General features: G+C 59.6%; 1 long non-coding RNA gene across 1 annotated transcript in view; it reads right to left on the bottom strand.

The window, feature by feature from the left end:
- Window positions 1–204: 204 nt before the first annotated feature.
- The window catches only part of LOC144376870 (uncharacterized), a 37,232-nt gene continuing 13,432 nt past the window's right edge, over window positions 205–24,004 (bottom strand). The window contains exons 2-3 of the long non-coding RNA XR_013437240.1: window positions 1,953–2,070; window positions 205–1,746 (exon numbers count right to left, since the gene is read on the bottom strand). This is a non-coding gene — a long non-coding RNA (uncharacterized LOC144376870). The remainder of the gene's footprint in view (window positions 1,747–1,952; window positions 2,071–24,004) is intronic.

Raw genomic sequence — 24,004 nt, 5'->3', positions numbered from 1 at the left:
TTTGTGGTTGGTTTTACCTGATTCTACCACCCTCAACTGACAGATCAGGATCCACCCCTCTTTATTCTCCAGGTCACTGAGTTTCAGTGTCAAACATTACTTTTTAAACCTTTTTGCAATTGAAATGCAGTGTGATGTAGAAAGCCAAACATCTGAGCAACTTGATGCAGTTTTGCAAACTGATGATATTCATGCAACCAGCATCTTTAACACAAAAAGAACTTCAATAGCACCCGAGTTCCCATCCTCCTTTATCCAGAGGCTTTTAGATATTCAAATTGTCCACAGACACATACCCCATGTGATAGCATGTATATTCTTACTATTCTGTAATGGAAGAAACACATAATGGCCCAAACTCAATACATTTAGTTAACACTGCTATAATTTATGTGTCACAGCCTCAAATCCATACATGTAGTAGTTGATTGTTCCATGGTTAGTATTTAGGATGCCCACAGACAATGCTTGGTACCTGAATGGATTGCATTATCTACAGCTTCCAATACAACTAGATAGACAGATTTTCACTTCACCATAGCAGCAAACTATCACAGAAAAGCCAAGGATGACAGAAATCGGAGAAGTCAAATGACCACTGCTCCTTGATTTACAATGGGGCTACATCCAGATAAACCCCTTGGTAAGTTGGAAATATCACAAGTTGAAAGTGCTTTTTTATTTGTTTGTTTATGTTGGCAGTGCTGAAGATAGAGCCCAGGGCTTTATGCATGTTAGGTAAGTGCTCAACACTGAGCTACATCGCAGGATTTCATGCAGCATTAAATGCTTCAATACACCTAACCTACCCAATGCCATGGCTCTGCTTTAGTTACATTAAACACACTCAGAACACTCCTATTAGTCTCCAGTTGATAAAAATCAACTAACACAAAGCCTATTTTATAGCCAAGTGTTGAATGTATCATGTAATTTGTTAACTGCTGAATTAAAAATGAAAAACCAGAACAATGGAATGAGTATGCCTTTGACCAGGGTAGTTAGTAAGGTGAGAATTGCCCAGGTGAAGCAGCTCAGGTCACTAAGCAGAGGAGGTAGATAAATTCAGAATCACTCTGTTATACTAGACTAGGCTTGTGCTTGGAAGGTGAAGGAGCAGGCAGCAGGGAATGTGCTTATGTACCTACAGTGTCTTCTGATGCCACCAGCTCAGTGCTCTCTCCCGTCACCAGAAAGAAAAGGAGCCAGGGAAGGGAAAGAGAAAGGAGGAAGGAATTTCAGATGGGGGAATTTAAATATTCAGCCCAAGAAAGCTCCTGACAGCCCCAGCCCCACACCATGAGGAATTCGGGACCAGAGACACTGCTGTTGGATTTTCAGGGGTAGGTGGGGAACTTTCCACATCCTAACTCATTCTCTCCCATTCACAGCTCCCAAGTCCTGGGGAGTCTCAGCTGGGCATTACTACTAGTAAACCATCTGGAGATCCTGGGACTTAGATTCAGTGGTGAACGTCAGATACATGGCTTTATTCTCAGATGCCAGGGACATTCAGGGGCAAGGGTGCAGTCCAGCAGTGTGTGCAGATGCTTGACGGCCATGGCACGGAAAATACCTGAGGCTCCCTGGAACCCCCGTCTCTGAGGTGAGGTCCGAGTGGCAGTAGAACCAAGCAGACGATGCAGGCAGAGATCAGAAGGCTGAAATGTGCCAGGCAGAGAGAACATAGTGCAAAGGCAGGAGGGAGCAAGCCATGTTTTCAGAACCACAGAATTTCAAAAATGCCTGGAATGCAGAAATGTAGAAAATAGGCTTTAGACTGTGTGGGTTCCATCAGAATAGAAACAGAAAGCACACACTGTTCCAAATGGAATGATGACATGAAGACATTTCTAATTTAGAATGGTCTCAGGAAGGTTAGTGGCTGGGAGTCTAGATGCAGGGGCACCACACAGGAGGGTGGAGCAGCATCCAAGGAGGCAGCAGTTTACCTGGGCAGAGAGAGGGCACAGACTGGTGTTGGAAGTACTGCTGGCAGGACCCAGGACCTGACCAGGTGAGACGAGAGGGAGAGGTCTCCTGGCTCCCACTTTGGAGCTCTGGGGGCACCTGTTGGGTTGAAAGTGGAAAGTCAGCAAGGGAAATGGGACTGTCAGGGTTGAGCACCACTGTGGTGGTGTATAAATGATGGGTGTAAGGTCCGAGCTTAAGACCCACAAGCACAAGCCACAGGCTGATTGCTGACCCTTGAAGCCACAAGCAGGGGCAGGGTGACAGCCCCAGGTACACTGTGATCTGAGAAGACAAGCAGCCCAGGGTGAAGCCTAGGAGAGCACCCACATTTAAGGAATGGAAAAAAAGATAGAAGCTTGCAACAAGTAAATGAGAGGAAGGAGGGGATGCTAGGGTCTGGGTTAAGGGACATCTTCTATCCTGCCCCCTCATGGGCATCCCTGAATCATACCTCATCTACCTTCCACCAGCCTCACTGGATGAGACCAGGGGATTCCAGCATAGTGTTTGTAGGGCAGAAACAAGATGGCTAGAGTTAGGGTCCCTCTCTGAGACTTCTGGCCAGCTGTTTCAGTACTTGGTCAAGGTTATAAACACCCTAATTCAGCATTTGGACTCAAGGCCACAAGCATCTGCTTGTGAGCATGCTCTCATTTATGTGACCTGTTGCCAATGTGCCTTCTTTGTTGGCCTGCATATTAAAAAGTCCTAGGAATGTGTCATTCAGCAATTTTCTTGTGGTGGATTAGTCAGAGTGTACTCACACCAACCTCGATGGTGTACCCTACTACACACCCAGGCTGCATGATAAACCATGGCTCCCCAGCTGAAAACCATAGCATGTTACTGCAGTGAATACTATAGGACGTTTAACACAATGATGAGTACTTGTGTATCCAAACATAGAAAAGAGCAAAAATACTAGGTGATAGAAATATTTCAGCTCCATTATAATCTTATGGGACAACCATCATGTATGTAGTCCATTGTTAACAGAGATATCATAAACAGGACATGGCTATAAAACTATTAACAATGGGGCATGTGGAATGGGCCCAGGAGATCTGAGGTGGGAAGGGAGATTCGTATCCACCACAAACTCAATCCTACTGTTAGGACTTTTAGATTTCCATATTCAAGAATCATTTCTTATGCACAGGAGAACCTAATTAGTATTAAAATGTGTTCTTAGAGTCCAAAAATTCACAGGATTTTGCACAAAAAAGAAGGTTCAGGCATCTATTATCCAGCCCTTGAGCTAAGCACTCATTAAAACACAATGTTCTTCTGTATCATCAGTGATGTTAGAAACACCAATCTAACTACTAAAAGTAAGCAGAAGCAGTTTATGTCTTTATCGAGGTTTAAGGATGACAGAGAATGTTCCACTTCAGAACACCCACTGCTATAGTTTAAATCTGCAATGTCCCCTCAAGGCCCAGGTGTTGAAAGCTTGATCCCCAACCTGTGGCACTATTGGCAGGTAGTGGGACTTTTAAGAGGTGGAGCCTAGTGGGAGGAAGTTAGGTAACTGGGGGTGTCCTTAAAGGGGATGCTCAATATGGGATCCTGGTCCCTTGCATTTTTTGCTTGCTGGCCACCATGAGGGGAACAGTCTCTTCCACCATGTGATTCCACCATGATGTTCTGTGCTGCCACAGACCCAAAGCTACAGGGCCAATGACTGTGGACTGAAACCTCTGAAACAGTGAACCAAAATAAACTTTCCTTCTATAAGTTGATTATCTCAGGTATTCTGTCACAGTGATGAAAAGCTGACTACCACACCTACCAACAGTCCTTGTGATAAATGTAGTGCCAAAGGTCTTGCTGCTGCACCTCATCCCTCTCCTAAGGCCTCTCTCTTACTCTCTCTTATTCAAAGAGCCTCCATAGATCTCCACTGCCCACACTGGTAAGTCAGTCTCTGTGAAGATAATCTCCCACTCTCCTGTCCATCATCCTGGATAATGAACCATAGAGACCAGCACTGAACACTCAGTCCAAACAGTTGACCCACAAGCAAGCAAAACTCTGGGCCTTCTCACAGTGGTAAGTGGACTGTGGACAGTGACAGTTTCTTCTCATGTGCCACAAATTCATTCCACTTTTCGGTGCCACTCCTTCTCCTACAACAAGAATGGCTTTGCTGAATGATCTCCTGGGGATAATCTTTTAACTCTTTCAATTAAACCAATTATTGACTTAAGGGTCAATGTTTGCTTACTATAATACAGAAGCTTACTTAATTAAAAAAAAATTACCCTTGGGTAGAAACATAGCCTGAGATTATGCAAATTATATGAAATAGTGACTCATATATAGGGATGAGAGATAGCTACACCGTGCAAAGGCTAACAAAATTTATCTAACCTCTGGGGGCATGTGTCACCCAAGACTGCCACATCAGGGCTTCAGGAGGTGGGACAGGATGCTGGAACTTTCCACATCTCCCCAGGCACCCCAGCAAGTGAGTGCAGCCAAGATGACAGTATGGAGCCCTTAGCTGTCAATCAGAGCCTTCTTTCTTCCCAAAGTGGATATTTTAGAGGCTACTTCAGACAAGTCAAACCTACATTTCCCCAACAATCACAGGTGCTAACAAATTAGGAGAAAAATAATCTTATTTAGGAAGAGTTCTCAAAAAGTGTACTTTTGGGGTCTCTTTATCTCCTTCTAGCTAAAGTGGTGTTCTGCATTAGCTACTTCTGGACTTACTCTGAGAGCAAAAAGAATTTTCACCCAGCATCCACCATTGAGCTACTCCTTAAAGATTTTAGGTGAAGACTGAAACTCCCCCAGGGGATATCATGAGCAGAACCTCAGCCTCAACACACTCACATTGACCCAGGGGAACAGAGGCACTCTGGGTTCCATGCTGGTTCTAACAAATTATAGCAGTACATTTTCTGTTGCTTTAACAAAATACCACAGACTGGGTAATTTAAGAAGAGCAGAGGTTTATTTAGCTCTTGGTTCTGGAGGCTGAGAAGTCCCATATCATGGTGCAACATGCCTGCCTAGGGCCCCCCACGGTCTGATTACCTGCAATGGGCAGCCAGCTCTCCCAGGCCAGGAAGCCAGAGACATTCAGACCCAAGGAAAGAACCCAAACCCCTAGGTCACCAAAGGTCAGCCCTGGGGATTCTGAGAAGTCTGACAACCCAGATCCTCCTGTCCCTACATCCTCGATGCTGGGCAAGCACCTCCCTGCCTGCTGGGCTCTCCTCGCCCCCACCCTCACCCTCTTCCACTTGAGCTGAATTTGAGGCCCAGCTGGCTGGCCCCGGCCCTGAAGCCTGCACCCTGACCCCTGAGTGTCCTGGCAGCTGGCCATGGTTTGTGTAGCAGGTGCTTCTCCAGGAAGGTTTTGCACCAGCAGGCCCTGGATGACAGTTCCTCTGGGAGGAAGCCTGTGGGTCCAGGCAGGGTCCTGGCTCCCAGAAGCCCACACTGTGGACATATGGAGCCCTGACCTGGCCCTGACTGCTTGCCCATACCAGGGACAGTCACTCTCTTCCAGTAAAGGGGAGCTGAAGAGGGCATCTGGCTCCTGGCAAAGCCCTGCTCTGACCACCCAGATATGAAGCCTGGGGAAGAAACTCATGGCTCAAAGGAGAATCTTCAATGGGTCTCCAAGCCTCTCTCTTATCTGTGGAGTGACCAGGAGCAGAACATTAGATTCTGAGTTGGCATGCCACCCCAGCCCAGCTGTCCCTCCAGGCTGCAGCTCTGCCCTGGTTGGTCCTGGAGCTATGTCTGTCCAGCCATTCAGGGGTTCTGACCAGGGGCATGCAGGGCACGTGCTCCTCTGTGAAAAATGGCCCCTGACCAAACCTATCCTTGGGAAGCAGCCCACGCCCTGCCACTAAATCCTCTTATGTTAAGTTATGTGCTTGTCTTTTTAGGGACCATGTCTGCTTTGGGCAGCTGTAAGCTCCTTAATGATGATAACCACTGTGGCCATTTTTCAGGCATGCCCCCCCCACACACACACCCTAGCCCTTGGTGGACACCAGCTGAGCCATGTGGTTCCCAGACTTGGATTGCAAGTTGACATCCTTGACAACAGGTGACCCTGTTGGCCTTCTGGATGACAGGGTCAGGTGCAGGGATGAGGCTCAACCACAGCTTCAGTCCACACCTTTGACAACTGAGCTGCTGTAGGATGCCCAGGGCCAGGTGCTGGGCTCAGCTCTGGGGTCCTGCAGGACACTAGGCAGGCCACTGACCCCAGAGGGGGAGTTCAGGCTCAGCCAGCTCGCCTGCACAGTCACAGAGTGACTGGTCTCCACTCTGCCTGGCTTAGGGCCGTGGGCCTGTAGCCCAGCAACCTAGGAGCCTGAGCTGGGAGGCTCGCTGGAGCCCAGGAGTTTGGGATCCATCTGGGTAATGCAGTGAGGTGCTTGCCCTCCTCCATCAGCCCCACCTCCAACTAAAAGCTGCCAGACTTGCAAGGCCAGCTTCCACTGCCCTGGTCCTCTTACCCAACTGGGCACTCCTGGAGGCAGAGGCCACAGAGAGGGGTGCCCAGGTCAGTCAGCTACTAGCTGGGCACATGTGGGCCCCTCCATCTGCCCCAGGGACCTCTGAATCAGGGTCCCTTGCCCACCAGTGGATGGTAAACTTTGGGCAGGACACGTGAGTGCCCCTCCCCCTGTGTGCCAGCAAGGTGCAGGCAAAACTGGTGCCTGAGAGCCTTCCATTAGCAGTGACTGCGGAAGATCCACAACCTGCCTGGGTCATTAGCCCCTGCTGTGGCAGGACAGAGTGGCTTGGGCTGGCAGGGCAGGGACACCATGAATAAGGAGGGGTAAGAGAGCTCAGGAGGGGCAAAGATGGAGGTGGGGAGGGAGAAAAGGAGCTGCTCAGTGCCCAGTCCAGAGCCAGGCCACCCTCTCCACATGCCCAGGGTTGGATTTCTTCCCTAAGATACTCCGATACTCCTAACATGCAGTTCCACAGAATGTAGTCTCAGGGGAAATAGGTCATTGTGGTTAAAATTGAAGAAAAGGCACAGGGAGAGGGGTGTCCTTGCCTTCTGGGTGTGTCCTTGGGGCCTGGGGGGATGAGGGAAGGTGTGTCTACAGGCACAAAACCAGAGGTGGCTACAACCACAGGAAAGCTAGAGGCCAGAGCACACTCCCCTTCTCAGGAGGAGCCACATGCTGCCACCTTGATCTTGAGCTTCCTCCATTGTCCAAGCTGCCCATCTGAGGTGTGTGGCAAAGGAGGCCTCAGGACACTAGCATGGCCCACAGGAAAAGGGAGGGTGGGGTTTTGAGGGGCATTGTGGGGGGTTTGTACCACCAACCCACTCTCACCTGGAAGCACAGGCTTTTGTGATGGAAGGGGAAACTAAGGCACTGAAGGCCAAGTAGTGGGGTTCTGCAGGAGTCATTCCCCTGACCCCACCACTGTTGGAGGCCTTGCCCTGCCTCCCAGCTGTCCAAGGAAGCTGTTCCCACCTTACTGGGAGGGGCAGAGTTCCAGAATCACCAAGTGCCCCCACAGTGAAGAGGAACCTGGTCTGACCAGGGGTGGAGACCCTAGACCATGGGCAGCCAGCGAGAGGGCCTGATGGGTGGGTTGGCCAGGGGGCTTCCTAGAGAAGGGTGCTCCAGGAGGCTGGGGTGGCAGAAAGGAGGAGCTGGGTGAGCCGGGTCACAGCTGCTGGCACGGGAGTGGCCACTGGAGAGGCCTTCCAATGACTACTGGTACCTGGACGCCCGAGCCCATGATGGCAGCAGGAGGACAGCGCAGGGCCATCTCTTCTCCATTGATTTATAGGGCCCATGGCCCCTCTGCCCTGCCCCCTCTGTGGGTATGGGATGGCCTGCAGTCCTGCGACAGCCATTCCACCTGCCTAGCGAAGGCCTGAGGCCCCTCGTTGGCCATAATCACAGGCATATTATCCATGCCCAGCTTCACCAGAGAACACCGGGACCATGAGCTGAAGCCTGGAAGAGGAGTGAAGCCCTTGGACATCAGTGCCTTCGCAGGAGCCTGGACACAATGGGGCCTCTGCTCCCCACAGAGCCACATCCGCCTGAAGCTTTTCCTCCATGCTCCATTCATAGAGGTCTTCACTGAGAAGTCATGATTTGAAGCCAACACAGTGAACCTATTGTTCCTGCTCTTCCTGGCCTAGCCTGGCCCCCAGGGCCTTCTACATTCCACTCACTTCCCCTCCTAAAGCCTTGCCTGCATCCCAGCTACAAATCCAGCACAGAACCTGCCTAGGCCAGCACCAGGGCAGCACTGGACCCCTGGGAACCAACCTGCTGCCCTGCTGCATAGTTGCCCTCCAAACTGGGTGCAGCAAGAACTCAGCAAGAACTTTTGTGATGGAAGGGGAAACTAAGGCACTGAAGGCCAAGTAGTGGGGTTCTGCAGGAGTCATTCCCCTGACCCCACCACTGTTGGAGGCCTTGCCCTGCCTCCCAGCTGTCCAAGGAAGCTGTTCCCACCTTACTGGGAGGGGCAGAGTTCCAGAATCACCAAGTGCCCCCACAGTGAAGAGGAACCTGGTCTGACCAGGGGTGGAGACCCTAGACCATGGGCAGCCAGCGAGAGGGCCTGATGGGTGGGTTGGCCAGGGGGAGAGCAGGGCCCGGAGGAGCAGGGCCTGGTGAAGCAGGGCCTAAGGCATCAGGGCTCAAAGTGAGCAGAGGCTAGGAGAGCAGGGCCGGGGGGAGAAGGATTAGGGGGTGCAGGGCCCAGGAGAGCAGGGCCCAGGGAGAGCAGGGCCCAGGGGAGCAGGGTCAAAGGGAGCAGGGACAGGAGCAGCAGGGACCATGGGAAGCAGGGACTAAGGGAGCAGGGCCAAGGGGGAGCAAGACCAGTGGGAGCAAGCTCAGAGGGAGCAGGACCAGGGGTAGCAGGGCTCAGGGGAAGCAGGGCCCAGGAGAAGGATGGCCCAGGGGAGCAGGGACAAGGGAAGCTGGGCCCAGGAGAATAGGGCCAGGAGAACAGGGCCATGGGGAGCAGGGCCAGGGGATTAGGGCCAGAAAAGCAGGGCCCATGGGGATCAGGACCAGGTGGAGCAGGACCCAAGAAGAGCAGGACCAGGGAATTAGGGCCAGGAGGAGCAGGGCACATGGGGAGCAGGGCAAGAGGGAGCAGGGCCCAGGGGACCAGGGCCAAGGGGAACAGGGCCAGGGGGAGCAGGGCCAGGGAGATCAGGGCCAGGGGAGCAGGACCAGGGGGAACAGGGTCAGGAGGATCAGGGTCATAGGAAAAAGGGCCAGGGGGAGAAGGGCGCAGGATGAGTAGTACCGGGGGAGCAGGGCTTGGCAGAGGAGGCCCAGAGGGAGAAGGGCCCATGGGGAGCACTGTCAGGGGGAGCAGAGCACAGGGGAGCAGGGGTAGGGAGAGCAGGGTTAGGGGGAGAAGGGCCCAAGGGAGCAGGGCCAGGGGGAGCAGGGCCCAGGGGAGCAGGCCCAGCAGGAGCAGGGCCCAAGGGGTTCATGGCCAGAGGGAGTAGGGCCCAGGGGAGCAGGAACAGAGGGAGCAGGGCCCAGGGGAGCAGGAGCAGGTGTAAAGGGCCAGGGGGAGTAGGGCCAGGGGAACAGGGGCAAGGGGGAGCAGGGCCAGGGGGAGCAGTGCCAGGGGAAAAAGGCTAGGGGAAGCCAGGTCAGAGAGAGCAGGGACCAGAGGGAGCATGGCCCAGGGGGAACAGGGCCCAGGGGAGCAGGGTTAGAGAGATCAGGGCCAGGAGTAAAGGGCCAGGAAGAGTAGGGCCATGGGGAAAAGGGCCAGGGAGAGAAGGGTGCAGGGAGAGAAGTACCAGGGGGTGCAGGGCCTGGGGGAGCAAGCCCAGAAAGAGCAGGGACCATGGGGAGCATGACCAGGGGGAGGAGGGCACGGGTGAGTAGGGGTAGGAGGAGCAGGGGTAGGGGGAGCAGGTGTAGGGGAGGAGGGCCCAGGAGAGGAGGGCCAGTGCGAGCAGGGCCCAGGGGAGCAGGGACAGCTGGAGCTGGGCCAGGTGGAAAAGGGCCAGGGGGAGAAGGGTGCAGGGAGTGCAGTACCAGGGGGAGAAGGGCTCAGGGGAGCACACCCAGAAGGAGTAGGGCCCATGGGGAGCATGGCCAGGGGGAGCTGGGCACAGGGGAGCAGGGGGAGGGGGAGCAGAGGGAGGGAGAGCAGGGCCTGGGGGAGCAGGCCCAGCAGGAGCAGGGCCCTGAGGGAGCATGGCTAGAGGGAGCAGGGCCCAGAGGGAGCATGGCTAGAGGGAGCAGGGCCCAAGGGAGCAGGGCCAGGGTGAAAGTGCCAGAGGGAGTAGGACCAGGGGGAACAGGGCTAGGGGGAGCAGGGCCAAGGGGAGCAGGGCCAAGGGGAACAGAGGCCAGGGGGAGTAGTGCAAGGGGGAGTGAGGAGCAGGGAAACAGGACCAGAGGTTGCAGGGCCCAGGGAGATCAGGACCCAGGGAGAGCAAGGCCCAGGAGGAACAGGGCCCGGAGGAACAGAACAAGGGAGAGCAAGGCCTGAGGGAGCAGGGCCAGTGGGGAAGCAGGATGAGAGGGAGCAGGGCCCGGGGCAGCAGGGCCCAGGAGAGCAGGGCCACGGAGAGCAGGGCCAGGGGATATGGGCCAGGGAAGCAGGGCCAGAGGGAGTAGGGACCAGAGGGAGCAGGACCCAGGGGGAACAGGGCCCAGGGTAGCAGGGCCAGGGAAATAAGGGCCAGGGGAGCAGGACAAAGGGGAGTGGGTCTCAGAGTAGTAGGACCCAGGGGAACGAAGCCATGGGGGAGCAGAGTACAGGGGGAGTGAAGCACAGGGGGGAGCAAGGCCCAGGGGAGAAGGGCCAGGATGAGCAGGGCCAGGAGGAGCAGAGCCAGGAGGAGCAGGGCCTGGGGGAGGAGGACCAGATGGAGCAGGGCCCAAAGAGAGCAGGACACAGGGACAATGGGGCCCTGGGGAGCAGGATGAGGTGGAGCAGGGCCCAAAGAGCAGGAAAAGGGGCAAGGGGCCCAGGGAGCAGGGCCAGGGAGAGCAGGGCCAAGGGGGAGTAGGACGAGGTGAAGAGGAAAAGAGGGAGCAGCAAAAGAGGGAACAGGAACTAGGAGAGCAGGGCCAGAGAGAACAGGGCCCAGAGAAGCAGGACCAAGGAGAGTAGAGCCAAGGGGGAGCACGACTCAGAGGGAGAGGAGCCCAGGGGGGAGCATGGCCCAGGAGAGCAGGGCCAGGAGTAGCATTGCCCAGGAGTAGCAGGGATCAGGGCAAGCAGGGCCCAAGATAGCATGGCCCATGTGGAGCAAGAGCATGGGGAGAAGGGCCCAGGGGGAGCAAGGCCCTGAGTGAGCAAGGCACAGGGAAACAGGGCCCAGGTGAGCAGGGCCAGGGGGAGGAGGGCCCATGGGGAGTAGTGCCATGGGGAGCAGGGCCTAGGAAAGCACGACCAGAGGGAGCAAAGACCAGAGAGCAGGGCCCAGGGGGAAAACGGCCAGGGGGAGCAGGGCCAGAGGGAGCGGGGCCAAGGGGGAGCAGGTCCCAGGGGGACCTGGGGCCAGAAAGAGCAGAAGCAGGGAGAGAAGGGCCCAGGGAACAGGACTGGGGATAGTAGGACCCACGGGAACAGGGCCAGGGAGAGCAGGGCCCAGGGAGAGGAGAACCAGGGGGAGCAAGACTCAGCAAAGCAGGGCTAGGGGGAGCAGAGGCCACAGGGAGTAGAACCAGGGCGAGCAGGGCAGGGGAGCAGGGAACATATGGAGCAGGGCTCAGAGGAGCAGGCCCAAGGGGAGTGGGGAAAAGGGAGTAGGGAACATGGGGAGCAGGTCCAGGGGGAGCAGGCCCAGGGGGAGTATGGCCCAGGGGAAGCATGACCAAGGGTAGCAGGGCCCAGAGGAGCAGGGCCAGGGAGAGCAAGTCATGGGAGCAGGGCAGGGGGAGCAGGGCCCAGGGAAGCAGGAATATGGGGAGCAGGAATCAGTGGTAGCAAAGCCCAGGGGGAGCGGGACACAGGAAAACTGATGCCCAGGCAGAGAAGAACCAGGGAGAGCAGGGCCCAGAGGAGCAGGGCCTGGGGGAGAAAGTCAGGGGAGCAAGTCAGGGGAGCAGGGCATGGGGAGCAGGGCCCATGGAAGCAGAACATGGGAAGCAGGACTCAGGGGTAGCAAGGCCAAGGGGAAGCAGGACACAGGAAAACCGATGCCCAGGCAGAGAAGAACCAGAAAGAGTAGGGCACAGGGGAGCAGGACCAGGGGGAAGCAGGGCCCTGGGGAGCAGGGCCAGGAAATGCAGGGCCCGGGGAAGCAAGACCAGAGGGAGCAGGGCCAAGAGGAGCAGAGCCAGGAGGAAAAAGGTAGTGGGAGCTGGGCCAGAGGTATGGGGTCCAGGGAAGCAAGACCAGGGGGAGCAGAGCCAAGGGGGAGCAGGTTTTATGGGGAATGGAGCCCAAGTGGGGAACAAGGCCCAGAAGAGCAGGGCCAAGTGGAGCAGGGCCCAGGAGGGAATAGGACCAGAGGGAGAACAGCCCAGGGGAGCAGGGCCAGGTGGAGCAGGACACAGGGGGAGCAAGGCCTAGGGGAGCAGGGACAGGGGGAGAAGAGTAGGGTGCAGGGAGCAGGGCCAGGGACAGCAGGTCCCAGGGGAGCATATACCAGGGAAGCAGGGCCAGGGAGAGAAGGGGCCAGGAGAAGCAGGGAACAGAGAGCAGGGAGGCCTACGGGAAACAGAGCCAGGGGATTATGGCAGGGGGAGCAGGGCCCGTGGGGAGCAGGGCCATGGTTATCAGGACCAAGTGGAGCAGAGCCCAAGGAGAACAGGACCAGGGAATTAGGGCCAGGGGGAGCAGGGCCCATGGGGAGCTGTGCGAGGGGTAACAGGGCCTGGAAAGTAGGACCAGAGAAGCAGGGCTCAGGGGAGTAGGGCCTAGGGGAGTAGGGCCAGGGGAAACATGGACAGGGGGAGCAGGGCCAGAAGGAACTGGGCCAAGGGACATAGCACCAGGGGGAGCAGGGACAAGGGGTGCAGGGCCCAGAGGGAGCTGGGCCCAAGGGGGAGCAGGACCCAAGGGACTATGGCCGGGAAGAGGAGGGCCCAGGGGGAGCAGGACCACAGGGAGCACAGCCCAGGGGAGCACAGCCAGGGGAGAACAGGCCCCAGGGGAGCGGGGCACAGGGGGAGGAGGTCCAGTTAGAGCAGGTCCCAGGAGAGCAGGCCTAGAGGAAGCAGAGCCCACAGGGAGTTGGGCCAGGGGGAGCAGGGCCAGGGGAGCAGGGCCCATGGGGAGCAAGGCAAGGAGGAGCAGGGCCTACTAGCAGCAGGGCCCAGGTGAGCAGAACGAGAGGGAGCAGGACCAGACAACAGGGTGAAGGAGGAGCAGGGCCCAGGGAATCAGGGTCAGGAGGAGCAGGGCTCCGGGGGAGCAGGAACAGAGTGAGCAGGGCCCAGGGAAGTAAGTTCCAGGGAAGAAGGGCCAGGGGAAACAGGGCCATGGGGAGCATGGCCAGAGGGAGTGGGGCCCAGACAAGCAGGACCAGGGGGAACAGAGCAAATGAGGAACAGAACTCAGGGGGAGAGGAGCCCATGGGGGAGCAGGGCCCAGGAGGACAGGGCAATGAGGAGCATGGACTGGGGGGGGGCAGGACCAGAGGGAAAATAGTCCAGGGGAACCAGGCCAGGGGGAGAAGGACACATCGGGATTAGGGACCAGGGGAGCAGGGCCAGGGGAATTAGGGACCAGGGGAGCAAGGCCAGGGGAAGCAGGGCCCAGGAGAGGAGGGCCCATGGGAGCAGGACTCAGGGGAGTAGTGCCTAGGGGAGAAGGGCCAGGAGGATCAGGGCCCAGGAGGAGCTGGACCAGGTGGAGCATGGCCCAAGGAGAGGAGGCCTATGGGGAACAGGACCCAGGAGATGCAGGCTAGGAGGAGAAGAGCTCACAGGAAATAGGGCCGGGGGAGCAATGTCAGGGGAGCACGGTCCATGGGGAGTAGGACCATGGCGAACAGAGCCGAAAGGAAGCAGGGCCCAGGGGAGCAGGGCACAGGGAAACCAGTGCAGGAGAAGTAGAACGATGGGGAGGAGGGCCCAGGGAGCATGGCTGGGGGGAGCTGGGCCCAGGGGAGCATGGTCAGGAGAATCAGGGCCCAGAAATGCAGGACAAGGGGGAGCATGGCTCAGGGGCAGCGGGGCACAGGGAAACCAGGGCCCATAGGGAGCAGAACCCGGGGAGGGGTAGGGATCAGGGTGCATGGCCAAGAGGGATCAGGGCCAGGGGAGCAAGGCCAGGAGGAGCAGGGCCGAGGAATGCAGGACCAGTGGTAGCAGAGCCCAGTGGAAGCGGGGCCCAGGGGAGCTTGACACAGGGAAACCAGGTCCCAGGGGGAACAGAACCCAGGGTAGCAGGGATCAGGGAGCAAGCCAAGGGGGAGCAGGGCCAGGGGAACAGGGCCAGGAGGAGCAGGTCCCAGGAAAATAGGACCATGGGGAGCAGGACACATGGGTGCAGGGCTCAGGGGAGTAGGTAAGGGGGAACAGTACACAGTGGGAGCAGGGCCCAGGGTAGTAGGACCAGGGAGAGAAGATACCAGAGGAGCAAGGCCCATGGAAGCAGAGCCAGGGGAGCAGATCGAGAGAGAAAAGGGCCAGAGGGAGAAGGGCCAAGGGGAGAAGGGCCCAGGGTGAGCAGTACCAGGGGCAGCAGGGCCCAGGGAAGCAGGCCCAGGAGAAGCAGGGAAAGGGGGAGCAGGGCATATGGGTCAGGACTCAGGGGATGAGGACCAAGGGGAGTAGGGCCATGGTTATCAGGACCAGGTGGAGCAGGTCCCATGGAGAGCAGGAAAGGGGATTAGAGCCAGCGGGAGGAGGTCACAAGGAAAGGTATTAGGTCCACAGGGAGCAGAGCCCATGGGGAGCAGTGCCATGGGGAGCAGGGACCAAGAAAGCAAGACCAGAGGGAGCACAGCCTAGAGAAACAGGACCCAGGGGAGTAGGGCCATGGGGGAGCAGGTTCCATGGAGCTGGGACAGGAGGGATTAGGGCCCAGGGGAAAGAACTGGGGGGAGTTGGGCCCAGGGGAACAGGGACAGGGGAGCAGGGCTGGGGAGGAGAAGGAACAGGTGGATCAGGGCCCAGTGAAAGGTAAACCAAGGGGGAACAGGGCCCACGATAGGTGGGCTGGGGTAGCAGGGCCAACAGGGAGTAGGGCCAAAGAAAGCAGGTCCCAGAGGAGCAGTGTCCAGGGAATCAGAGCCAGGGGGAGCAGAGTCATGGAGGAAAGGGCCAGTGCGAGCAGACCAGGGGACAATGGCCCAGTGAGAGCAGCACCAAGGGGAGCAGGTCCCAAGGAGCAGGCCCATAGATTCAGGGAAAGGGGGAGAAGGGACAGGGGTATCAGGGAAAGGAGAAACAGGAAACATGGGGAGAAGGGCCCACGGGAGCAGGGCCCATGGGGAGCAAGACCAGTGGGAACAGGGCCCAGGGGGTAAAGGGCCTAGGGGGATCAGGGTGCAAAAGAGCAGAACCGATGGGGAGAAGGGCCCAGCAGAACAGGCCCAGGGGAAGCAGGGATCAGTAGACAAGGACCCAGGGGAGCAAGGCCCAGGAAAGAATAGCCAGAAAATTAGGGCCAGGAAGAGCAGGGCCCACAGGGAGCAGGGCCAGGGGGAGCAGGGCCCAGGAAAGAAAGACCAGAGGAATCATGGCCCAGGGGAGCAGAGCCAGGGGGAACAGGATCAAGGGGGAACAGCACCGAGAGGGAGTGGAGCATAGACGGGAGCAGGGCCCAGAGGAGCAGGGCCCAGGGGGGAGCAGGATAAGAGGGAACATGGCCTAGAGGTGTAGGGCCGGGGGTAGGGGGCGGTGGGGAGCACGGCACAGGGCATTAAGAACCAGGGACCAGGGCCAGGGGTAACAGGGCCCGGTGAACAGGGTCCATGAGGAGCAAGACCAGGGGAACACGGCCCAAGGGAAGAAGGGTCCATGGAGAGTAGGGCACAGGGAAGCAGGGCCCTGGAGGACCATGGCCCAGGGGAACAGGGCCAGGAAAAGCAGGGCCCAGAATAGCAGGGACAGGGCGAGCAGGGCCAGGGGATTAGGGCCAGGAAGAGCAGGGCCCATGGGGAGAAGGGCCAGGAGAAGGAGGACACAGGGGTTGCTGGGCACAGGGGTGCACGGCCAGGGGGAGAAATACTCAGGGGGAGCAGGGCCCAGGGTAGCAGGGACAGGGCGAGGAGGTCCTAGAGGAGCAGGGTCCAGGGGAGCAGAACCAGAGAAAGTAGAGCCAGGGATACAAGAGCCAGGGGTAGCAGGGTCAGAGGAGAAGGGCTCAGGGAGAGCAGTACCACGGAGAGCAGGGCCTGGGGAAGCAGGCCCAGGAGAAGCAGGGAAAGGGGGAGCAGGGCCAGGGCGAAGAGGGCCCAGGAGATGTAGAGTAAGGGGTTAAGGGACTGGGGGAGCAGGGCCCAGGGGGAGAAGGGATCAGGGGGAGCAGGGCTCAGAAGAGCAGGGCTCAGCAGGTGCAGGGCCCAGCAGAGCAGGTTCAGGAGAAGAAGGCCCAGGAGAGCAGGGCCCAAGGGAGAAGGGCCTGAGAAAGCAAGTCCCAGGAAAGCAGGACCAGAGGGAGCAGTGTCTAGGTGAGCAGGGCCCAGGGGAGCAGGTCTAGGGGGAACACAGCCAGAGGGAGCAGGGCCAAATGAAGCAGGGTCCAGTGAAGCAGGACCAGAAGGAGCAGGGTCAAATGGGAGCAGGGCACAGATGGGGCAGAGCCTAGGGGGAAGCAGGGCCAAGGGGAGCAGAGCCAGGAGAATCAGGGCCTAGGGGGAGCAGGACCAGAGGGGGAATGGCCTAGGGGAGCTGGGCCAGGGTATAGCATGGCCCAGGGGAGCAGGGCCAAGGGGAGCCAGACACAGGAGTAGCAGGCCCCATGGAGTAGGGTCAGGGAGAGAAGGTGCCAGGGGAGCAGAGCGCAGGGGAGGAGAGCTAGAGGGAGCAGTGCCTAGGAAAGCAGAACCAGAGGGAGCAGGGGCCAGTGAGAGCAGGGCCCATGGGAGTAATGCCAGGGGGAGCAGCACCAAGGGAAGCAGGACCAGAGGGAGCAGGCCCCAAGAAGAAACAGGGCCCAGGGGAGCAGGGCCAGGGGAACAGGGCCAGAGGAGCAGGGTGCTATGAAGCAGGACCCGGGGGTACAGGACCCAGGGTGTGCAGGTCCCAGGGGGAGTGGAGCACAAGGAGGAGCAGGGCCCCGGGGAGCAGTTCCAGAGGGGAGCAGAGCCCAGTGAAGCAGGCCTAGAGGGAGTAGGGCCTAGGGGAGCAGGGCCAGAGGGAGTGGGGTCTGGTGAAGCAGGACCAGGGGGAGCAGGACCAGAGAAAGTATGGCCCAGAGGAGTAGAGCACATTGGAGCAGGGCTATGGGGAGCAGGACACAGGGGTTTCAGGGCCCAGGGGAGCAGGACACAGGGGTTGCAGGGCCCAGGGGAGCACAGCCAGGGGAGGCAGGTCCCAGGAAGCAGAGTTATGGGAAGCACTGCCCAGGAAAGCAGGACCAGAGGGAGAAGGGCCCATAAAATCTGGGACCATAGGGAGGCAGGTCCATGGGTAGCAGGAAAAGGTGGATCAGGGCCCAAGGATAGCAGGACCAGGGGATTAGGGCCAGGTGAACAGAGCCTATGGGGAGCAATGCAATGGGGAGAAGTATCCAGGAAAGCAGAACCAGAGGGAGCACAGCCCTGGGAAGAACATGGCCAGGGGGAGCAGGGCCAGAGGGAGCAGGGACTGGGTAAGCAAAACCAGGGAGAGCAGAGCCAAGGGGGAGCAGGGCCCAGGGAGAGCTTAGCACAGGGTGGAGCAGGGCTCAGGGGAACAAGGCCAGGAGGAGCATGGCCCAGGAAAGCAGGGCCGGGGGAGCAGTGCTCAGGAAAGCAGGACCATGGGGTCAGGAACAGGTGTAGTAGGTCGCAAGGAGAGCAGGACCAAGGGATTAGGGCCAGGGGGATCAGGGCCCAGGAAAGCAGGACCAGACGGAGCATGGCCTAGGGGAGCAGGACCCAGGGGTGCAGGGCCAGGGGAAGCAAGACACAGGGGAAAAAGGGCCCAGGGGAACAGGGTCATGGAAACCAGGTCCCAGGAAAGCAGGTCCCAGGGGAGCAGAGCAAGGGGGGAGCAGTGCCATGAAAGCAGGACAAGAGGGAGCAGGGCTCACGGGAACCAGGCCCAGGGGAGCAGGGCCAGGGGAATCATGGCCAGGGGGAGCAGGTTCAGAGGGAGCAGGGCGACAGTGAGCAGGGTCTGTGGAAGCAGGACCAGGGGGACAGGGCCAATGGGGAGCAGGGTCCAGGGAGAGCTGAGCCCAGGGAGGAGCAGGGCCCAGGGGAATAGCACCAGGAGGAGCAGGGCCCAAGGGACGCAGGACCAGAGGGAGTAAGGCCCATGGGAGCATGGTGGGGGGGAGTAGGGCCCAGGGGGAGTGGGGTCTATGGAAGCAGGGCCCAGGAGGAGCAGAACCAGGGGTAGAGGGGCAGGGGAGCAGGACTGGAGGGAGTAGGGTCCAGGGGAGCAAGGCCAGGGTGAGTGGGGCCAGGGGGACCATGGCCATTGGGAGCATGGCTCAGGGGAGCAGGGGTTGTGGGAGCAGGGTCCAGGGAAGCAGGACTCAGGGTCTCAGGACCAGGGGGAACAGGGCCAAGGGGGAGCAAAGCCCAGGGAGAGCAGAGTCCACGGAGAGCAGAGCCCAGAGTGAAGCAGGGCCCGTGGAATCATGGCAAGGAAGAGCAGAGCCCAGAGGAAGCAGATTCAGAGAGAGCATGGCCAAGGGGATCAGGGCCAGGGGTAGCAGGACACAGGGGAAGGAAGGCAAAAAGTTGCAGGGCCAGTGGTGCAGGTCCTAGTGGAGCAGGGCCCAGGGGAGCAGAGCCAGTGGGAGCTGGGCCCGGGAGAAAAGGTCTAGGGGGGCAGCAGTGCTAGGAGGAGAAGGGCGCAAGGAGAGCGGAACCAGGGGGTGCAATGCCCCAGGGAGTTGGCCCAGGGGTAGCAGGGCAAGGGGATGAAGGGCCAGGGGGAGCAGGTCCCAGGAGAAAGAGGAACAGAAAGAGAAGGGCCTGTGGGAGAAGGGCCCATGGGGAGCAAGTCCATGGGGAGCAGGGCTCAGGGAAAGAAGGGCCCAGCGGGAATAGGGCCCAGGAATACAGGGCCATGGGGAAAAGTGCCAGGCAGAGCAAGGCCAAGGATAGCAAGGCCAAGGTAAGCAGGGCCAGGGAAAGCAGGGCTGAGGGGGAGCTGGGACAAGTGGGAGGGGAGCCCAGGGGGAGCAGAACCAGAGGGAGCAAATCCTGTGGGAGCAGGACCAGGGGGGGAGCACGATGAGAGGGTGCAAGGCCTGGAGGAGAGGGACCAGGGAATAAGGGCCAGGGGAGCTGTGCCAGGGGATTAGGTCTAGGGGAAGAAGGCCCAGGGAATCAAGACCAGGTGGAGCAGGACCCAGGTGGAGCAGGGCCCAGGGGGAGTGGGGCCCAGGGAAATCAGGGCCCAGGGTGAGCAGAATCAGGGAGAGCAGGGCCCAGGGGTAGAGGATTGGGGGGAGTTCGCCCCAGGGGAGCAGGGACAGTTGGAACAGGGTCCAGAGAGGGCAGGACTGGGGTAGCAGGGCCCAGAGAGAGGAGGATCAGGGGGAGCAGGGCCCAAGAGATCAGGGCTAGTGGGAGCAGAGCCTACAAGGAGTAGGGCCAGGTGGAGCAGGACTAGGGAAGCAGGGCCCATGGGGAGCAGGACCATAGGGAGCAGGGCCCAGGAACAGGGTCCAAGCAAGCAGCGCCAGAAAGAGCAAGGCCCAGGGGAACAGGATCAGAGGTAGCAGGGTCAGGGGGAAGAGGCCCATGGGGAGCAGGGCCAGAGTGAGCGGCGCCTGGAAAACCAGGACCATGGAGAGCAGGGCCAAGGGGGAGCAGGAACCAGGGGGAGCGGAGCCCATGGGGGAGCGGAGCCCAGGTTGGAGCAGGGCCCAAGAGACCAGGGCCATGAGGAGCAGGGCACATGTGAAGCAGGGATCAGGGGTAGCAGGACCCGGGGTAGCAGCACCCATGTGGAGCAAGCCCATGGGGAGCAGGGACCACAGGGAGGAGGCCCCAGGGGGAGCAGGGCCCAGGGGTGCAGGACCAGGGGAAGCAGGGACCAGGAGAGCAGGGACCTTGGGAGCAGGGCCAGGGGGAGCAGGGCCAAGGGATTTGGGTCAGAAGGAGCTGGGCCATGGGGAGAAGGACCAAGTGGAGCAGGGCCCAAGGAGAGCAGGACCATGGGATCAGGGCCAGGGGGATCAGGACTCATGGGGAGCAGTGACAGGGGATAAGGGACCAAGAAATGAGGACCAGAGGGTGCAGGGCGCAGGGGAGCAGGGCGTAGGCGAGCAGGCTTAGAGCGAACACGGCCAGGGGGAGCAGGGCCAGAGGGAACCAGGACTCAGGGAGAGTGAGTTCTAGGGGGACCAGGGCCCAGGAGGAGCAGAACCAAGTGTAGCAGAACACAGGGGAGCAAGACTTGAGGGAGTAGGGCCCAGGGGAATAGGGCAAGTGGAGCAGGGATAGGGGGGAGCAGAACAAGGTGGAGCAGGAACAAGAGATAGGAGAATCAAGGGGAGCAGGTCCCAGATGAGCAGGGCTAGGGGGAGCAGAGCCAACAGGGAGTAGGGCCAGAAGAGGAGGGCCCATGGGGAGCAGGGCCAGGGGGATTGGGAATAGGGGGTAAAGGGCCAAGGGGAGAAGGGCTCAGGGACAGCAATACCATGGGGAGAAGCTCCAGGGGAAGCAGGGCCCAGGGAAGCAGGGCCCAGGGAAATTGGAACCCAGGGTGGAGCAGGGCCTTAGGGAAGCAGGGCCCAGGGGGAGCAGGACCAGAGGGAGCATAGCCCACGGGAGCAGGGCAAGGGGGAGCAGGACACTTGGGGTACAGAGCCCAGGGGAGCAGGGCCAGGGGGGCAGGACATATGGGGTGCAGGGCCAGGGGAGCATGGCCAGGGGGAGAAGGACATATGGGAAACAGGGCCCAGGGGAGCATGGCCCAGGGGAGCAGGGCCCAGAAGACCAGGGCCCAGGGGTGCAGAGCCAGGGGGAGCAGAGCCAGGGAGAAGAGTGCCAGGGGGAGCAGTGGCAGGGGGTTAATGGCCCAGGAAGAGATGTACCATGGGGAGCTGGCTCAGAGGAAACAGGGTAAGAGAGAGCAAGGCCAGGGGGAGCAGTTAACAGTGGGAGAAGGGCCCGAAGAAGAGGGCTCATGGGGAGCAAGACCAGGGGGAGCAGGGCCCAGGCAGAGAAGGTCCCAGGGGGTAGTAGAGAACAGGGGAGCAGGGTCCAGGAGGAGCATGGCCCAAATGAGCAGGGCCAGGGGGAGCAGGGCAAGGGGATTAGGGCCAGGAAGAGCAGGGCCCCTGGTGAGCAGGGCCAAGGGAAGAAGGACAAGTGGATTCAGGGCCCAGGGGAGTTGGGCAAGGGGGAGTAGGTACCAGAGGAGCAGTGTCCAGGGAATCAGGGCCAGGGGGAGCAGAGTCATGGAGGAAAGGGCCAGGGGGAGCAGACCAGGGGACATGGGCCCAGGGAGAGCAGTACCAGGGGGAGCAGTTCCCAAGGAGCAGGCCCATAGATTCAGGGAAAGGGGGAGAAGGGACAGAGGTATCAGGGAAAGGAGAAACAGGAAACATGGGGAGAAGGGCCAACTGGAGATGATCCCATGGGGAGCAAGACCAGTGGGAACAGGGCCCAGGGGGATAAAGGCCCAGGGGGATAAGGGCCTAGGGGGATCACAGCGCAGAGGAGCAGAACCTATTGAGAGCAGGGCCCCGCAGAACAGGCCCAGGGGAAGCAGGGATCAGTAGACAAGGGTCCAGGGGAGCAAGGCCCAGGGGAGAATGGCCAGAAGATTAGGGCCAGGAAGAGCAAGGCCCACAGGGAGCAAGGCCAGGGGGAGCAGGGCCCAGGAAAGAAAGACCAGAGGAATCATGGCCCAGGGGAGCAGAGCCAGGGGGAACAGGATCAAGGGGCAACAGCACCGAGAGGGAATGGAGCACAGATGGGAGCAGGGCCCGGAGGTGCAGGGTACAGGGGTGAGCAGGATAAGAGGGAACATGGCCCAGAGGTGTAGGGCCGGGGGTGTGGGGCGGTGGGGAGCACGGCACAGGGGATTAAGGCCCAGGGACCAGGGCTAGGGTGACCAGGGCCAGGGGAAACAGGGCCCGGTGAGTAGGGCCCATGAGGAGCAAGACCAGGGGAGCAGGGCCCAAGGGAAGAAGGGTCCATGGGGAGTAGGCACAGGGAAGCAGGGCCCTGGAGGACCATGGCCCAGGGGAGCAGGGCCAGGAAAAGCAGGGCCCAGCATAACAGGGACAGGGCGAGCAGGACCAGGGGATTAGGGCCAGGAAGAGCAGGGCCCATGGGGAGCAGGGCCAGGCGAAGGAGGACACAGGGATTGCTGGGCACAGGGGTGCAAGGCCAGGGGAGAAATACTCAGGGGGAGCAGGGCCCAGGGTAGCAGGGACAGGGTGAGCAGATTGCAGAAGAGCAGGGTCCAGGGGAGCAAAACCAGAGGGAGTAGAGCCAGTGATACAAGGGCCAGGGGTAGCAGGGTCAGAGGAGAAGGGCCCAGGGAGAGCAGTACCAAGGGGAGCAGGGTCTGGGGAAGCAGGCCCAGAGAAGCAGGGAAAGGGGGAGCCGGGCCAGGGGGAACAGGGCCCTGCACAAGCAGAGTAAGGGGTTAAGGGACTGGGGGAGCAGGGCCCAGGGGGAGAAGGGATCAGGGGGAGCAGGGCTCAGAAGAGCAAGGCTCAGCAGGAGCAGGGCCCAGCAGAGCAGGCCCAGGAGAAGCAGGCCCAGGAGAGCAGGGTCCAAGGGAGAAGGGCCTGAGGGAGCACGGCCCAGGAAAGCAGGACCAGAGGGAGCAGTGCCTAGGTGAACAGGGCCCAGGGGAGCACGGCTAGGGGGAACACAGCCAGAGGGTGCAGGGCCAAATAGAGGAGGGTCCAGTGAAGCAGGACCAGAAGGAGCAGGGTCAAAGGAGAGCAGGGCACAGATGGGGCAGAGCCTAGGGGGAAGCAGGGCCAAGGGGAGCAGAGCCAGGAGTATCAGGGCCTAGGGGGAGCAGGACCAGAGGGAGAATGGCCTAGGGGAGCTGGGCCAGGGTATAGCATGGCCCAGGGGAGCAGGGCCAAGGGGAGCCAGACACAGGAGTAGCAGTCCCCATGGAGCATGGTCAGGGAGAGAAGGTGCCAGGGGAGCAGGGCACAGGGGAGGAGAGCTAGAGGGAGCAGTGCCTAGGAAAGCAGAACCAGAGGGAGCAGGGGCCCGGGAGAGCAGGGCCCATGGGAGCAATGCCAGGGGGAGCAGCGCCCAGGGAAGCAGTAACAGAGGGAGCAGGACCCATGAAAGAACAGGGCCCAGGGGAGCAGGGCCAGGGTGAACAGGGCCAGGGGAACAGGGCCAGAGGAGCAGGGTGCTATGAAGCAGGACCAGGGGGTACAGGACCCAGGGTGTGCAGGTCCCAGGGGGAGTGGAGCACAAGGAGGAGCAGGGCCCAGGGTAGCAGAGCCAGAGGGGAGCAGGGCCCAGTGAAGCAGGCCTAGAGGGAGTAGGGCCTAGGGGAGCAGGGCCAGAGGGAGTGGGGTCTGGTGAAGCAGGACCAGGGGGAGCAGGACCCCGGGGAAGCAGGACCAGAGAGAGTATGGCCCAGGGGAGCAGAGCACATGGGAGCAGGGCTATGGGGAGCAGGACACAGGGGTTTCAGGGCCCAGGGGTTCAGGATGCAGGGTTTGCAGGGCCCAGGGTAGCACGGCCAGGGGAGGCAGGTCTCAGAGAAGCAGAGTTATGGGGAGCACTGCCCAGGAAGGCAGGACCAGAGGGAGAAGGGCCCATGAAAGCTGGGCCCATAGGGAGCAGGTCCATGGGTAGCAGGAAAAGGTGGATCAGGACCCAAAGATAGGAGGACCAGGGGATTAGTGCCAGGGGAACAGAGCCTATGGGGAGCAATGCTATGGGGAGAAGTGTCCAGGAAAGCAGAACCAGAGGGAGCACAGCCTGGGAAGAACATGGCCAGGGGGAGCAGGCCCAGAGGGTGCG

The sequence above is a fragment of the Ictidomys tridecemlineatus genome, chromosome 4, assembly GCF_052094955.1.
Source record: "Ictidomys tridecemlineatus isolate mIctTri1 chromosome 4, mIctTri1.hap1, whole genome shotgun sequence".
NCBI classification, from domain to species: Eukaryota; Metazoa; Chordata; class Mammalia; order Rodentia; family Sciuridae; genus Ictidomys; species Ictidomys tridecemlineatus.
The sequence above is the reverse complement of the archived record's forward strand: the minus strand, read 5'-3'. Positions and strand labels throughout refer to the sequence as shown.